This window comes from Schistocerca americana, chromosome 1 (genome assembly GCF_021461395.2).
Source record: "Schistocerca americana isolate TAMUIC-IGC-003095 chromosome 1, iqSchAmer2.1, whole genome shotgun sequence".
Classification (NCBI taxonomy): domain Eukaryota; kingdom Metazoa; phylum Arthropoda; class Insecta; order Orthoptera; family Acrididae; genus Schistocerca; species Schistocerca americana.
Window position 1 is genome coordinate 119,964,600 of NC_060119.1, and position 18,936 is coordinate 119,983,535.

Here is an 18,936-nt window from a genome sequence, read left to right on the forward strand (position 1 = left end):
TCCGGCACATAGTTTTAATCTGCCAGGAAGTTTCATGTGATTACATTTTTACGCAATTTGGGTGCATAGATCCTGAGAAATCAGTACCCAGACCAACCGCCTCTGGCTGTAACAACGGCCTTGATACGCCTGGGCATTGAGTCAGACAGAGCTTGGATGTGAATTTTAAAATTTTCCCGGCGAATTGACTGTTCAAACAAATTTCGGGCTTGCAGCCGGTCGTCGTTCAATACTTCGCACGATATTTCAACTGGGCACCTGCCAGTCATCTTCAGGTGAGCCGTCGCAGACTGGCGAAAACGTCCTCCGTTCTGCAATATATAGCGTACTGTAACTATTCTGAGCATGCATCGAAAACTTGATAGTTGAACCACACTGTCCACCGGCAGTGCCCTCGCTGGTGGAATATCGGAACTCAGTCGCCCTCTGCGTTGCTGTTTGCCACGGCCGTCGACGCACTCTGTCGTGTTCGATTTGAGCAAATCGTGGAGATGATGGGATTCCATGCACTATCCAGCTGGTAGCCGCTGTTACGGTTTAACAGATTTTCCGCCAGTCGTATTTCTACGGATTCTTTAATGATGGAGTCCCAGAAAGACGTTGCTGTGGACAAAATCATTGTTTTCTCATACTCCATTGAATTTCCAGTAGAAATACAATGTTCAGCAATAGCGGACTTGCTTGGTTGCAAAAGGCGGGTGTAACGTTGATGTTCAATGCAGCGTTTTTTCACGGTGCGTATGGTTTTACCCATGTAAGCCATACCACATTGGCACGGTGTCGTGTAAATTCCGGCCTTTCGTAGTAACAGATTGTCCTTAACTGATCCCACAAGGTCCCCAATCTTCGATGGTGGGCGGAAAACCACTTTTACCTGAAATTTTCGGAGGATTCTTGCTATTTTAAACGAAGTGTTGCCAACGAAAGGAAGAAAATCTAAAGATTGTTCCGGCATGTTCTCCTCTTTATTCACTTCCTGCTTCTTAGTTTTAACTGTTAGTGCCCTGTTAATTTGCCGGATGGAATATCCATTTTCGCTGAATACTGTCTTTAGATGGGCGAGTTCTTGAGGTAAGCTATCCAGATCTGAGACAGTATGAGCTCTATGAACAAGCGTTCTAAGCAAACTCATGGTTTGCGATGGGTGATGGAAACTCGATGCTTGCAGGTACAAATCAGTATGAGTGGGTTTCCGGTAAACTGAATGCCCTAGAGAACCATCATTCTTCCTTCGAACCAGGACATCCAAGAAAGGCAAACAACCATCTTTCTCTCTTTCCATGGTGAACCGGATGTTGCTATGAATGGAGTTGAGGTGATGGAGAAAATACATCAATTTATCTTCTCCATGAGGCCACACTATGAAAGTGTCATCCACATACCGCCAAACAACTGTTGGCTTCAGGGCAGCTCATTCAAGCGCTCTCTCTTCAAAATCCTCCATAAAAAGGTTGGCCACCAAAGGAGACAGGGGGCTACCCATGGCGACACCGTCAGTCTGTTCAAAATATTTCCTCAACTTATTTTATGTTTAATCAAGAATATTTGTCTTGCAAACGTCCCCGTCTGTTGACTCAGGGATCGAAACGCGGCTGCACGTTCCGTTACAGCCATGTGGATAAGATGCCTGTCATCTCGACTGCTAGTGATAAGAGGCCGTTGGGATCCAGCGCGGCGTTCCGTATTACCCTCCTGAACCCACCGATTCCATATTCTGCTAACAGTCATTGGATCTCGACCAACTCGAGCAGCTATGTCGCGATACGATAAACCGCAATCGCGATAGGCTACAACCCGACCTTTATGAAAGTCGGAAACATGATGGTACGCATTTATCTTCCTTACATGATGCATCACAACTACGTTTCACCAGGCAACGCCGGTCAACTGCTGTTTGTGTATGAGAAATCGATTGGAAGCTTTCCTCATGTCAGCACGTTGTAGGTGTCGCCACCGGCGCCAACCTTGTGTGAATGCTCTGAAAAGCTAATCATTTCCATATCATAGCATCTTCTTCCTGTCAGTTAATCTTCGTCGTGTGGAAATTTTAATGGCCAGTAGTGTACAATGAGTCTTCTCCTTTCCATACAAACAATAGGACTATTATTAATTTTGTTTTCTTGATGGGGAAGGGTTTTTCTGGGTTCTTCTGAAATAACGAGAGAGAGATTTATAAATTGATATATCAAATAAAATGAAATGTTAAACGGGAGACGGAATGCAAGAAAGATTTTTTTTGATTTTCTAAAGAGAAAAATATTTGTAAATGAATATTGCTTCATTCTTGATGTGAATACAATGTAAGTTATTTGAAGTACTTATATTCATTTTTATTCCAGACTTCAGCCTGCTATTTTTCTTTAAGCATTTCAGTTGTTTTTAGCGAGTAATATTTCTGGAGTATTGATATTGGTATAAGTTATTGCAAATTGGACCACATTGCATGTACGTGAGACTGGCGTCTACTTTGCAAGTAAGAAAGCAATAAAAAGAGAAAAATTCATTTCACGAGAGTTGGGTGCAGGCTTGATTTGAATTGTGACAGTGTCCTAGCATGTTATGTGACACATACATGAAACTTTATAAAAAAATTGAATATGCGTTTTTTACACTCTGAGTGCTGCAGCTTGTTACAATATAAAGCCCCCACTAAAATTTAAAAAGTACAAAGGAATTTATCATGAAATACAGCGCTTAACGTCATAGTTGATTACCTCTCCAACAGCGAACTAGCATTATTAACTTAGGTTACAGGTCTGGGTCCAGGATCCAGATGACTGGATTTCAAACTATTCACTACATAAAATAATTTAGTTGCTACATGGACCAAGTCCGATGTATGTGGTTTCTTTCAATGTACTTGCAACATACAGAAAGCAAAGGAAAGTTCGATCTTTTGGAAATATAATCTTTCATCAGCGTAGAATTATTTATCAAATTACATACACATTTCAAGTAAAAACACATGTACGTCATCTTTCGTAACACATAACTAATCATCTCTGATCACAAACGAAAATTCAGTGTTGGCACCAACATAAAATTGTATTATTTATCAAACTACTGAACCCGCCCACATAGCAGTTTGTATTGGCACACGATTTCCGGGGCTCGACAAGATGTGTCAGAAGGATCGAATCTGATCGGCGGATCATCGTTAGGGCTGGTGAGCCGACCAGCCTGGATGTTTTTTAGGCAGTTTTCCAAATTCGACTAGGTAAATACCACGCTGGTATTAACAACCTGCCACAGTTAGCACATTATTAAAATATTTCATTAGTACAGGCTAAGTATATACTGTATTAGTATTTTATCAATATGATTAAACGATATGAAATCATACTCTTCTTACGATTAGCTCCAGTGTATTCAAAGAGTTATTCAAAAGGAGTATTTTTATTCGTATACTAATAAAGTTAGATTGCCACTGAAAATTAAAAACATGAAAAAGAAAACTCAGAACGTTTGAGCAAATTCTGTTGAATAGGAAAAAGGAATAACGAGGCAAAAATGATAAATTAATACTTCTCACAGTGGAGAAGCAGAAATAAGCTTTTAAAAACTACAGTACTTCCCATTACGCCAGGCAATGCTACTATTTAGTGGGATCGCAAACAATCACTCCTAGACATGCCGCCACCCTCCTCCCTCTTGCCTTCCCTTGTGGTCCCCTGTGCTGGTAGGACAACTTAAGCGATTTGCTAGCAGTTGAATTGGATCTTCAGGGTCATTAATGTGTTGTGCACATTTGATACAGATAATCTAAATTTTGTTCCAGTGCTTTGTATTATTTGCATAAAATCATTTTAGTTTTTTGATAAAATAGGGCAAACTGTTTTTTCAGCGTATTGCGACTGTACTGACGGTGAACTTCCATTTTGTTTCACTCATAAAATGTTTCGCAAATATTGTATTACAAACTTCTCACTTTTAACGAAAAAACGCGTTGTCTTAACTACTGTTGTCTCTCGAAGAGCGAATATCTGGTTATGAAGTTGGTTTAAAAAGAAGTCCACTTTCGTAATGAATTGTGATTCGTTTTAACTTGCACCTAGGATCTCGGGCGACGTGCAGTGTTTACTAGGGAAGCTACCAGGTCTCCTTGAGTGCGGGACTGCAGGATAGCGTGCGGAACGCCACCAGACAGTGCAGTCTGGCCTTCGCTTTGTGTCTATATGTTTAATTGATCGGCCGAAGTGCCGCACGCAGAGTGGCGTTTGAACCACGTCTCGCTCCTAGGCCCCAAACACTCCCAGTTGCCTCACCTGTGCGGATCAATCCACATTATGCTACGGAGATTCGCGTTACACGCTGAAATTAACGTTGTTGTCCTGCAAGTAGCGTAACCAAAATTCTTAGCCGTGTTATTGGTACCTAGGAACAGATCTACTAAGGACGGGCTTGTAGACAAAAAACGTTTAGAGTAAGGAACTTCTGGAAACAATAGAAAAGGTAGTAAAGGTTATTGTGTGTGGAGACCTTTAGGAGCGCAAGAGTCAGTTGTATTTGGATATTGTGCAAGAAACATTTAATAGTGGACAACGTGATATTTGATTAGTAATTAGAAATAACCTTCGATGTGAAGAATAAAAATTGTTCCGGAAATTCATCAGTTCCATGGGACAGATTTGTCTTTATAAGATACAGGACGAAGAATGGATGGACCATGGTAGCTACACCACACTGAAGCAAGAAAGTGCATAAACGTAAAGAAGATCGTTATGGAAAAAAATATATACCCTCAGATCATTAAACATGTCACAAGCAGGGCACAGAACGTTCATCAACATTTCCTATTGATTAATCTTTTCTACTTTTTTAAACAGACAAAACTGTCTACCTAGGGCAGAGATATACACTTCATGGTGTTGCATTATGTTCCAAAAAACGAAAAAGAAGTGCTATGGACGCAAGCATCTTGCCTCTGAACCTGCATATGTAGGTAGACTTTCATCCTGAAGAAATTGTTGTTGTGGCTTCAGTCCGGAGACGGGTTTGAGAGAGCTCTCCAAGCTAGTCTATGCCGTGTAAGCCTCTTCATCTCCAGATAACTACCGCAGCCTACAGCTGTTTGATCCTGGTAACTGGAAACAAGCCTTTGGCTGCCTCTACAATTTTTACTGCTTACATTTCCTCTCGTTACCAATTTGACGATCCCTTTTCACCTGAGGAAGTGTCTTGTCAACCTATCCCTACTTTTACTCAAATGTGTCAATATTTTTCTCCCATTCGATTCAGTGCCTCGTCATTACTTCTTCAATCTACCCACCTAATTTTCAACGTTCTTCTGTAGCACCACATTTCAAAAGCTTTTATTCTCTTCTGCTCTACACTGTTTACCGTCCACGTTTCACTTCTGTACAACGATGTACTCTATACAAATTCCTCCAGAAAAGACCTCCTAACACGTAAATCTATATTCGATGTTAACAAATTTCTCGTTTTTGAAGTGTCGTCCTTGCTAGTGCCCATACGCATTTAAACCCTGTCTACTTCGTCTATCACTAATTATCAAAACAGCAAATATCATTTGCTTCTTTTTTATGTCTCATTTCTGTCACTACAACCTGATTTGATTCGACTATCACCCAGTACTACTGTTTTGCTTTTGTTGATGTTCATGTTATATCCTCTTTTCAAGACTATCTATTCCGTACAACTGCTCTTCAAAGTCATTTGCTGTCTCTGACGGAAACCTCAAAGTTTTTATTTATTCTCTCTGAACTTTAATTCTCGTTCAAAATTTCTCCTTGTTTACACTATATACACTGAATAAGATTGGGGATGGGCTACACCCCTTCCCAATCACTGCTTCCCTTTCATTTCTTTAGATTCTTGTAACTGTGGGGTGGTTTTGGAACCAGTTCTAAGACAACTTTTCGCTCCCTGTATTTTCTTCCTGCTACCATCGGATTTTAATAGAGTATTACAGTCAAAGCTGTCAAAAGCTTTCTCTAAGTCTGAAAAAGCTGTGAACGTAGGGTTTGTCTTTCTTCAGCCTCTCTCCATTTCTCCAGAACTCAAACTGATTACCATTTACCTTCTTTGGAAAAGGAATTACAACATTATTTTTGAAGCCGGCCCAAGGATCTCAGTAATTCGGAAACAATGTTTTTCTGCTTAGGTCTTTCACAATTCTATCAATTTTTCTCGCAGTAGCATAACTCCTATCTCATCTCCACTGACCTCCCTTTCTTTTCCTGTAATAGTCGATAACATTATCCCAGAAATACATTAAAACAGTCCCAACCTCCCCGATTTCGACCACGTTAATCAGGAGGCTACGTAGGTTACCAGGAGAAAGCCGAAACTGGAAGTGCCCTCCAAAATATTGCAAATTGGGATTCTGCATGAAAACATCCGCATTTGTCTTATGGGTCGGATCTTAAACAGCTCGCTCTGCCCCTCGCCATACAGGAGAAAAAAATACGCAAAAAATTCTATAATATAGCTCCAAGTTTGTTTCTTTTACGCAGAGCTTTTAGGCATCCCTTCACCTTTCAGGTTTTCCTGTTTTGCTTAGTAAGTGTTTCCCGTCTGAACTCTTTAATATTCGTACAAGTGCCTGTCGTTTCTCCATGGCCCCCTCTCATTTGGATTACTCTTCTGTCTTTTCCTACCTTGCCACTTTGCATTTCCTATCAATCTCGATTTCAAACGTATATATGCCTGTTTGAGCCTCTGCTGGCTCCCATGTTTCATAGGTCAAGGTTATCCATTCGTCTCCTATTGCGTTCCTTATCCCTGTTTCATTCAATCGTTGTCTACTGCTCCCTTTGAAACTCAAGACAGCCTCTGGTTCTTTCAACTTACTCATGTCTCACATTTCTTTCTGCAATTTTCTCCGTTTTAAACTGTAGTTTATAACCAACAAATTATAGTCAGTGGCCACTACTTGTGGGATTGTTTTGCAGTTTAAAATATTTTTTTGAAATATCTGTTTTCCATTGTCTAATCAATTTACCTTACGTGGTCTCCAGGTGTCTTTCACGTATACAACCTTATTTCGGGTGTTTTAAACCAAGTGTTAGCAATGATTAAATTGTGCTGAGAGCAAAATTTTAGTAGGCGCTCCCCTTTCACACGTCTCCGCCCCCTCCCCCCAACCCTATTCTGCTACTCTTTTCCTTTCTCATTTTTTTCTTGCCCACTACAATTAAATTTTGCCTGTCTTAACTATTTCAATAATTTCTTTTATCTCATGAACCATGGTCAGTGCCTTTGGTGGGGTGATTTGCGTGCCTCAGCGATACAGATAGCCAAACCGCAGGTGCAACAACAATAGAGGGGTATCTGTTGAAAGAGAGGCGGTAGCCTTTTTCGGTTGTTGCAGGGGTAACAGTCTGGATGATTCACTGATCTGGTCTTGTAACATCAGTATAACGGCCTTGTCCTGGTAAAGCGAACGGCTGACAACAAGGGGAAACAGCCGTAATTTTTCCGAGGGCATGCAGATCTACTGTGTGGTTAAATGGTAATGGTGTTCTCTAGAGTAAAATATTCCGGAGGTAAAATATTCTTCCTTTTCGATCTCTGGGCGGAGACTATTCAGGAGGATGTCGTCATCAGGAGAAACAAAACTGGCGCTCTACGGATCGGAGCGTGGAATGTCAGGTTCTTAATCGGGCAGGTAGGTTAGAAAATTTAGAAAGGGAAATGGATAGTTTGGTGTAGTGGTAATTACTGACGTTGGTGGCAGGAGGGAGAGGACGTCTTGCCAGGCGAATATAGCGTTATAAGTACAAAATCAAATAAGGGTAATGAAGAAGTAGGTTTAATAATGAATAAGAAAACAGGAGTGCGGGTTAGTAGGTTTAGCGAACGCATTATCGTAGCCAAGATAGACACAAAGCCAATACCCACCACAGTAGTACAAGTTTATATGTCAACTAGCTCCGCAGATAATGAGACTGAAGAAATATATGATGAGATAAAACAAATCGTTCACATAGTTCATGGAGACGAAAATTTAATTGTGATGGGGAACTCCAATTCGACAATAGGAAAAGGAAGAGAAGGAAAAATTATAGGTGAATATGGACTAGGGGAGAAAGAGTGAAAGAAGAAGTCACCATGTAGTATTTTGCACAGAGCGTAATTTAATCATCGCTAATACTCGGTTTAAGAATCATGAAAGAAGGTTGTATACGTAGTAGATATCTAGATACAGCGGAAGATTTCAGATTAATTATATAATGGTAAGACAGAGATCTCGGAACTAGACTTTAAATTGTAAGACATTGCCAATGGAAGACGCGGACTGACCTCAATTAATAGAAATACTTGGCTAAAACAGGGTACATTGAATTTAATTGATGGAAGGAAGAAATATAAACGAGCAACAAATGGCTAGAGGAAAAACGTAAGGATTTAAAAGCATATTTCACTAGGGGAATGATAGATACTACATGAAGGAAAATCAAAGAGGCCTTTGGAGAAAAGAGAAGCATATGTATGAATATCAAGAACTCGGATGGAAAACCAGTCATAAGCAAAGAAGGGGAAGCTGGAAGGTGGATAGAGTACATAGACGGTATGTACAAGGGAGATGAACTTGTAGGCAATGTTATAGAAGTGGAAGAGAACGTAGATGAGATGGGAGATATGATACTGCGAGAATAATTTGACAGGCCACTGAAAGACCTAAGTCGAAACAAGGACCGAGGAGTAGACAACAATCAGTGAGCGGTACTGATAGCCTTGGGTGAGCCAGCCATGACAAAACTCTTTCGTATGGTGTGCAACCCCCCATGAACCATGGACCTTGCCGTTGGTGGGGAGGCTTGCGTGCCTCAGCGATACAGATGCCCGTACCGTAGGTGCAACCACAACGGAGGGGTATCTGTTGAGAGGCCAGACAAACGTGTGGTTCCTGAAGAGGGGCAGCAGCCTTTTCAGTAGTTGCAGGGGCAACATTCTGGATGATTGACTGATCTGGCCTTGTAACATTAACCAAAACGGCCTTGCTGTGTTGGTACTGCGAACGACTGAAAGCAAGGGGAAACTACAGCCGTAATTTTTCCCGAGGACATGTAGCTTTACTGTATGATTAAATGATGATGGCGTCCTCTTGGGTAAAATATTCCGGAGGTAAAATAGTCCCCCATTTGGATCTCCGGGCGGGGACTACTCAAGAGGACGTCGTTATCAGGAGAAAGAAAACTGGCATTCTACGGATCGGAGCGTGGAAAGTCAGATCCATTAATCGGGCAGGTAGGTTAGAAAATTTAAAAAGGGAAATGGATAGGTTAAAGTTAGATATAGTGGGAATTAGTGAAGTTCGGTGGCAGGAGGAACAAGACTTTTGGTCAGGTGATTACAGGGTTATAAATACAAAATCAAATAGGGGTATGCAGGAGTAGGTTTAATAATGAATAAAAAATAGGAGTGCGGGTAAGCTACTACAAACAGCATAGTGAACGCATTATTGTGGCCAAGATAGACACAAAGCCCATGCCTACTACTGTAGTACAAGTTTATATGCCAACTAGCTCTGCAGATGAAGAAATTGATGAAATGTATGACGAGATAAAAGAAATTATTCAGGTAGTGAAGGGAGACGAAAATTTAATAGTCATGGGTGACTGGAATTCGTCAGTAGGAAAAGGGAGAGAAGGAAACATAGTAGGTGAATATGGATTGGGGGGAAGAAATGAAAGAGGAAGCCGCCTTGTAGAATTTTGCACAGAGCATAACTTAATCATAGATAACACTTGGTTCAAGAATCATGAAAGAAGGTTGTGTACCTGGAAGAATCCTGGAGATACTAAAAGGTATCAGATAGATTATATAATGGTAAGACAGAGATTTAGGAACCAGGTTTTAAATTGTAAGACATTTCCAGGGGCAGATGTGGATTCTGACCACAATCTATTGGTTATGAACTGCAGATTGAAACTGAAGAAACTGCAAAAAGGCGGGAATTTAAGGAGATGGGACCTGGATAAACTGAAAGAACCAGAGGTTGTAGAGAGTTTGAGTGAGAGCATAAGGGAACAATTGACAGGAATGGGCGAAAGAAATACAGAAGAAGAAGAATGGGTAGCTCTGAGGGATGAAGTAGTGAAGGAAGCAGACGATCAAGTAGGTAAAAAGACGAGGGCTAATAGAAATCCTTGGGTAACAGAAGAAATATTGAATTTAATTGATGAAAGGAGAAAACATAAAAATGCAGTAAATGAAGCAGGCAAAAAGGAATACAAACGTCTCAAAAATGAGATCGATAGGAAGTGCAAAATGGCTAAGCAGGGATTGCTAGAGGACAAATGTAAGGATGTAGAGGCTTATCTCACTAGGGGTAAGATAGATAATGCCTACAGGAAAATTAAAGAGACCTTTGGAGAGAAGAGAACCACTTGTATGAACATCAAGAGCTCAGATGGCAACCCAGTTCTAAGCAAAGAAGGGAAGGCAGAAATGTGGGAGGAGTATATAGAGGGTTTATACAAGGGCGATGTACTTGAGGACAATATTATGGAAATGGAAGAGGATGTAGACGAGGACGAAATGGGAGATAAGATACTGCGTGAAGAGTTTGACAGAGCACTGAAAGACCTGAGTCGAAACAAGGCCCCGGGAATAGACAACATTCCATTAGAACTACTGATGACCTTGGGAGAGCCAGTCATGACAAAAATCTACCATCTGGTGAGCAAGATGTATGAGACAGGCGAAATACCCTCAGACTTCAAGAAGAATATAATAATTCCAATCCTAAAGAAAGCAGGTATTGACAGATGTGAAAATTACCGAACTATCAGTTTAATAAGTCACAGCTGCAAAATACTAACGCGAATTCTTTACAGACGAATGGAAAAACTGGTAGAAGCGGACCTCGGGGAAGATCAGTTTGGATTCCGTATAAATGTTGGAACACGTGAGGCAATACTAACCTTACGACTTTTCTTAGAAGAAAGATTAAGAAAAGGCAAACCTACGTTTCTAGCATTTGTAGACTTAGAGAGAGCTTTTGACAATGTTAACTGGAATACTCTCTTTCAAATTCTGAAGGTGACAGGGGTAAAATACAGGGAGCGAAAGGCTATTTACAATTTGTACAGAAACCAGATGGCAGTTATAAGAGTCGAGGGGCATGAAAGGGAAGCAATGGTTGGGAAAGGAGTGAGACAGGGTTGTAGCCTCTCCCCGATGTTATTCAATCTGTATATTGAGCAAGCAGTAAAGGAAACCAAAGAAAAATTTGGAGAAGGAATGAAAGTTCTGGGACAAGGAAGAAAAACGAAACTTTGACCTTTGCCGATGATATTTAATTCTATCAGAGTTAGCAAAGAACTTTGAGTTTAAAGGAGGATGCAAGCTGAAAATCAACAAAAGCAAAATATGGATAACGGAATGTAGTCGAATCAATGTCAGGTGATGCAAAGGGAATTAGATTAGGAAACGAGACTCCTAGTGGTAGATGTGTTTAGTTGTTTGGGTAACAACAAAAACTGATGATAGACGAAGTGGAGAGCATATGAAATGTAGACTGGCTACGGAAAGAAAAGTGTTTTTAAAATTCCCAATAAAGGTGGGCTGGTGTCACCGAACTGGGTGGGAGGGGGGGGGGGTCCTAGAGGGATGCTTCCCATTTTACTCACGCAACCCCCTGTGATCATGCCACAACAGGACACAAAACAGGAGTGCTGAAAACTTAAGCACCACCTGCTGCTTTGATGACTAACGTGTAATGATTATATAAATAACGTTGAGTGTTATATACTCGTAAAATCTGACTTCGGCACAACTTCGACACAACTTCAGCACCGAAATGCGATCAATGTTATTAAGTAACCCGATTTTCTCTATGATGATGCGTAGTCTAAGAATTATCATACGCACCGTAGTGTATTATGCATTTACGTGTTTTATGACAAGTTTGCTATTACCTCTTAAGTAAGTATGTTTAGATTTTCTTACTTATTCCCCATCCTATAGCACCAGTTCACTTAGGTTCTAAGGAAGGTCATTAGCATGGCCCGTTTTTTTTAAATAGAAAAGTGTTATGTATTCTTGTTCTATGACATGTTCTGAATACTTGAGGGCCTTCTTGCAATAGATGTACGGAACAAAATGTGCATCTAATCTAATCCAATACAAGTCTGAAGCAGTTAAAAGATTAAGAGAACGGAACAATCGTGCTGGCTCTTGCTTTGTACGGTAGCGTTATTCACTGCACGACTAACGCTGAGTGCTTAAATCAGTAAGAAGTTCCATATCAGTGCCAGGCGTATTGTACGTTTAATTAATTATCATGTTGAGAATTATCTATTATAAGAGGAAGGATAGTGGTCGTATTTTCCACATGATGGTTTATTTTTCATGGCTAGCCAGGACACCGAAAACAACAGAGCTGACAATAGAGCCTTCGACAAGGTGATGGACTGTCTCCATTACTGTGTAACTGTGTGCTGGAGAAAATCGTGTGTTAATGGAACAAGTTAAGTCCACCGTCTGTTAAGAATGGAAGAAAGATTAGACTTAACTATCTGGCATTTGCAGACGATATGCCGTTGTTAGCCAACAGTATCGATGAAGCAAAATTTGGAATATAAGAACTAGAACGATTAGCGACAAAGGTTGGGTTGCAAATTTCTTTTAAGAAAACAGAAATGATACTCTTCTTCGTAGTTGACGCATTCGTATTGCTCAAAAAATTAACGAGGTAAAAAATTTAACTACCGCAGTGAGATTATTTCCTGGAATGCCAATGAAACATTATCAAGAGATAGTAAAACATTAAAATTACAATGAGCACATAGAATTAAGTGGTCAACTAAATAAAAAGGAAAAAATCTCTTTCCACAAACGGTAGCTTCGGCATTATTCCTCTTTCGTTAAATCGGAGGCAACATACGCAAGTAAAAGAACTACGCAAATTAACTCATAATTTTCAGAAAGTTGATAGACAAAGACACCGATAGATTATTAGTAAAACACAAGTTAATGGTCAATGGAAGCTCTTGCCAACTTTGGTGGTTTACCAAGAAAACGAATCCATTACTGAGACGATGCGAGAAACAAGGGTAGCATTTTTTGGCCACATTTCTCGCTTACCGAATAGTAGACTCCTGAAAGAACTTTTCGGCTACTTTTGGAACAGCAAGACAAAAATTACCTGGTTTAAAGAAGTACAAATGGATCTGAATGAATTGAACATCATCAATCATCAAATTGAACGTAAAGAAGAGAAGCTGCTTGTGAAGAACAACTGCATACAACTGACATTCAAAGCATCACAGCAGAAGTGGTAGCTACAGGAGAACGAGCTGCCAGATCACTCCGAATGAAGAAGTGTAGGGAAAGAATGATACTGTTGACTGCTAAGATCTAAAATTATTCGTTGTAGACTCTGTGATGTGTCGACAGAAGTGCCGAGGCAGTGTGGTTTGAGGGGACCGCAATGCACGCTATAAGCTCACGAAGGATGGCGTGAGGTCTGAAACAGGATACGTAATGAATGCTATAAAGAAAAGTACGTAGCTGCTGGAATACTTCACTTTAATCCATCCTTGTTGTACATCGCTATTGACGATACAATTGAGACTCTGTAGATTCAGGCAATAAACTACTAATGGCGCCTTGCTAGGTCGTAGCCATTGACTTAGCTGAAGGCTATTCTAACTATCTGCTCTGCAAATGAGCGAGGCTTCGTCAGTGTGCATCGCTAGCTACGTCGTCCGTACAACTGGGGCGAGTGCTAGTCCGTATCTCGAGACCTGCCTTGTGGTGGCGCTCGGTCTGCGATCACTGACAGGGGCGACACGCGGGTCCGACATGTACTAATGGACCGCGGCCGATTTAAAGCTACCACCTAGCAAGTGTGGTGTCTGGCGGTGACACCACATTCTGTTGTATAATGTTTGATTTTAGTGCTCCAATGTGGCCGTTAACTATGTAAGTAAGGAAATGAATAAATAATGCAACTGACACCGAGCGGTATAAGGAGTAATCACCTAAAAAGTTATGCGATATTTTTTTATTTGTTACATGTCTGCAGCCATGGTAACACACTGAAATCGCCACGACACAGTACCGTAGCACGCCTCTAGATAGCCAAAACAAAACGACGCAACATGTTGATAAATTGGAGATGGGCAGCGCCATATTGTTTTGGCACCATAATTAGTGTGCTGAAGAGACACCATTTGACCCAGTTTGGAACATTTACTGTTACGCCGTAATAATCTAATTCATTTAAAAGGAAATTACCATTTGACCCAGTTTGCAGCATTTCCTGTTACACCATAATAATCTAATTCATTTAGAAGGATATTATGACTTATACACTTATACAGTCAAATGCCTTTGATAGATCCAACAACACACTAGTAGCCTGTAATTTATTGTCTAATGAATTGTAACTATATGTGTAAATAACCTCAATGTTAGAATACTTAAGAAAGTGTAACCCTGACAACATATTACGTGCATATGCACGGTTATCAGAAACAGCCTGGAAGCCTATAAGGGTGTTGCAGGGTAGCTTGTGCTGAGAAATAGTTGTTAACAAAAAAATTCCATACGTCGAACCGTTTCCGAGTTAATTAGATTGATGTTACCCAATCAAGCCGTTGTGCGCGCAAATTCAAGTGGCCCGTCGGATACAATATTAGTGCCGGTTGTTCTCATAGCGTACGTGATAGAGCACGAGACTGCTCAGCTTTTAGCTCGGGTTCGACCCTTACTACCGTCCCATGTCCGACTTTTGTATAGCTTTCTTGTGCAGTTTTAGGAAACCAAATGAAGCACACGTTTAGTAACACCGTCTCTGGAAGGCCGCTTGAATTTGCGCGCGCAACGACCTGAAGAGCTATCATCAATACTAATTAACTCGGGAAAGGGGGAATGTATGGATTTCTTTTTCTTAACAATTACTTATCAGCGCAACCTACCCTGAAACCTCTTTACAAGCTTTCGAAACTGTCTCCGAACAACCTGTATATACTTAAATGAGTAAGATGTCGCTTCTATGTAACCTTTCATAAAATTTTCAATACTGCTGGAAACATAACATACAGACAGATAAAAAATTAAATATAAAACTTTTGTTTTCGGAGTGAAAATTAAAAGTTTATGACTATCTGTTGTAAGTAACAGGTAACCGACTGTGGTTGCCACCCACTGTGGAAGATCTAGACAGCACCTGCAGCTCACCACTAAGTCATCTGTTGGGAATCCAGTAAAAGCCCTTCTTATGGCTTCAAGATCAACTAGGAAGGATGCTGGAAGCTGATTCCTTTAACAAGGTCACAAGCAATCATGTCCCCAATGCTATCTCATCTAGATGTAGCTCAACCATGAGCTCGATACGGACGGTTTGTTCTTACAGAAGCCAAATTTCATACAACTAATTGGAACTTATCGCAAGATTTGTCAGATATTTTATTCTGTCATTTCTTTTCTCCTGCTCGTATTATCCTACACGTTTTTCGTCTTTTCCTATTCCTTTCTACTCCTGGTACACCAGTGGAGGTGGAAATGTTAAATTTTCAACTCTTTTATATTATCTGCTATTCTTTTAAGGTTCTCAAGTATTCTCTCTCTTTGTGACCTATCAGATTGTCTCGACACGATGGCACGGTTGGTTACTAGTCAGCTTTCGGGAGTTCAGCCGAGTTGTTGTTTCCACTTTACGCTCAATATTTTAACGATCGATGCAGAAGTCTTATTCAAGTACTACCGAAACAAAGATGCCAGAAAACATAATAGACAATGACGGAAGTTTCAAATTAAATTATAGTTAGGGTCCGGCACTCAGTTTATTAAAATCTCACCGGCCAACACATCCACCACAGTTGGAAGATGGTGAGAGAATTTGCGTTTCACGGAATATCAGTGTCGACTCTGAAAAACAAAAGAAAATCAAGGGACGTAGAGGGCGTCGGGAATCGAAATCGGCGTAAATAGCGGCATGAGACCAACAATAGTTGCAGTCCAAGCAGCGAGAACACACAACAGCAAAATTCTCAAGTACCTGAACAAGATGACTGTCGCTCATCGATATATTGTGCATGAAATGAAAAAGAAAAAAAAAAAAAAAGAAAAAAAAACTTGGCAGACGACCCGGAAGCACATTATTAACCTCTTCGTGTTTTCTTAGTGAAAATTGAAACCTATACCATATTAATTTGAAATAGGAAGACATGAATGACATGCTTGATCTTTTCTCGGAAAAATTCAAGAATTCCAAGTGTCTGAGGTTGCAGCTGAGTTAATAAGGTCATTTTTCTTTCCATAACATTTTCGTAGCTTTAGTTTGTAACTTCTCATTTTTTGCAGCAAATTTCTCAATAATCTAACCCAGCGCAATTTCCAAAATTGTAACGGATATGAGTCACATTATGTAAAGAAAATAAACTGATCAAAGAGGGAGCACAGCTAGTGACCGAATTATAGCGAAATTGCTTAGTTTTTGTAGTCATTTACAATATATTCAGGGCTAAAATTGCCTTATAAATGTATTTTTTGGTTCCATGTCACTCAACATTCCATATGATTCACTGCTCAGCGGTATTTCAAAAAATTATTTTATCTAAAAGCTTTTTTCACAATAAACACCTTTTTGTTTAACACAGTTACACATTACATGCGCGACACAGAGACCATTCTCCACATTACCATCTCTCTGTAAGAGATCTCACACACGGCTCCTTCTCCCCATGACCCTCTAACATGATCGACGACTCCTTTCGACGTATCTTTCACTCAAAACATTTTACAAAACGTTCGTCAGTGCAAGTCGGCACGAGAAACTAATTTATCTGTAAAATAAACTTACGTTTATTGTAATTCAGTTTTGTCAAATTAGTTTGCAATTGATCATTGTCTTTTCTTTTACAAAGGGCATTCTTGGTTTTTTTATTTATAAATTATAAGCTTCCCAATTAAATATGTTGTGTTGCAAGACAGACAGTTCATACAATTACCAAATTCTGAAATTAATTAATTAAGAAGAGCTGTTCTCCAAATTTTTACAAATTATCGCGCTCAAAGGTGAATATGTGTTACTGAAATCTGTATTACTGCAGAAGTGGCTAAAACTGATAGACTCACACTTACGTGTTACGTACGAGATTCCTCGCTTCTCGGAAACCATAAATGAACTGGCCGGTACCCATCGTTGTAAAAACATGACTCGGAATGAACTCTCCAATACCCTTGATAACGTTTTACGCTCGCTTGGAGTCGAAACAGCGAGCAACAAAATACCCTTAAAAATGAAATGAAAGACGACGTATCACAAAGGAACTATCCGAATTTGACTAAAACTGGTAGATGCGACGTACATATACAGACAAACGTACGATTACAATCTTAGAAGAACTGTATTGTTTATTCAAGAAAAAGAGTTTGACAAATTGAGCAACTCAATAACGCGGTGGTCACCTCTGGACTTTCTGCAAGCAGCTATTCGGCTTGGCATTCATTGACACAGCTGTTGGATGTCCTTCTGAGGGATACCATGCCACATTCCGCCCAACTAGCGTGTTAGATCGTAAAAATCCTGAGGTATTTGAAGGTCCTTCCAGTGATGCTCCAAACGTGCTCAATTGGGAAGAACTCCGGCGACCTTGCTGCCCAGGGAAGGGTTTAGCAAGCACTAAGAAAAGCAGTAGCAGTAGCAGTAGCACTTTCTTGCTGAAATGGAAGCCCAGGGCAGCTTGCCATGAAGGCCAACAAAACGAGCCATGAGTCTCATCGACGCACCACTGTGCCGCGCATGACAACCAAAGGGGTCCTGCTATGCCGAAGTGGTCCTGCTAGCAAACGAAGTGGCACCCCAGACCATCACACCTGATTGTGGGGCCGCATGGCGGGGGACAGTCTGGTTTGTATCCCACCACTGTCTGGCGCGTCTGCAGACACGTCTTCGGCCTGGAATCTCATGGACTGGAGTAGAATTGTCGTCAGTCATGAATCCCGCCCCGACGACCAGCGCAGACGTGTCTGGGGACGCCTCTGACAGCGATGGGATAGCAACCTGATTGTCGCCCGTCATAGGGCCAGATATCCAGGAGTCAGGTGCCACTTCTTTTCATGGCAGGACCCCTTTGGTTGGCCGCCGTGGCACCCTTACGGCACAGCGGTACGTCGACGATATTCTATGCCGTACTTTGTTGCCATTGGTGGCAATTCATACTGGGCTTGCATTTCAGCAAGATAATGCCCGCCCGCAACGGCGAGAGTTTCTACTCCTTGTCTTCGTGGTTGCCAAACCTTACCTTGACCAGTATGGTCGCCGGATCTCTCCCCAATGAGAAGGGCCAGTTGGACAGTGTGTGGCACAGTATCGCTCAGAACATCCAACAGCTCTGTCGATCAGTGTCAAGCCGAATAACTGCTTGCAGAAAGTCCAGAGGTGACCGCATGTTGCACGTCCTGTAAGTGCCTTTCTGGATACAGAAAATGTTCGACTGCTGCCCTGGCCAGCACATGCTCCAGATCTCGCACGAATGGAAACCGTCTGGTCAAGCAACTGGCTCGTCACAATACGCCAGTCACTACTCTTGATGAACTATGGTATCGTGTTGAAGCTGCATGGTTAGCTGTACCTGTACACACCATCCAAGCTTTGTTTGACTCAATGCCCAGGCGTATCAAGGCAATTATTACGGCCAGAGGTGGTTGTTCCGGATACTGATTTCTCAGGATCTATGCACCGTAATTGCGTGAAAATGTAATCACATGTCAGTTCTAGTATGTTTGTGCAATGAATACCCTTTTATCATCTACATTTCTTCTTGGTGTAGCAATTATAATGGCCAGTAGTGTATTATTAGAAAGTCTACTAATGTGGATGGCTTCTGTAAGTCCTAAACATTTGGTAGGAATCGCTTGCAAAATGCACTGAGAAGTGAAGTAGCGGTATTTGTATTGGATGCAAACACTGTCGGTGTTAAGAGTGCAGAGGGACGCAACAGCTGGCAGCGAGCA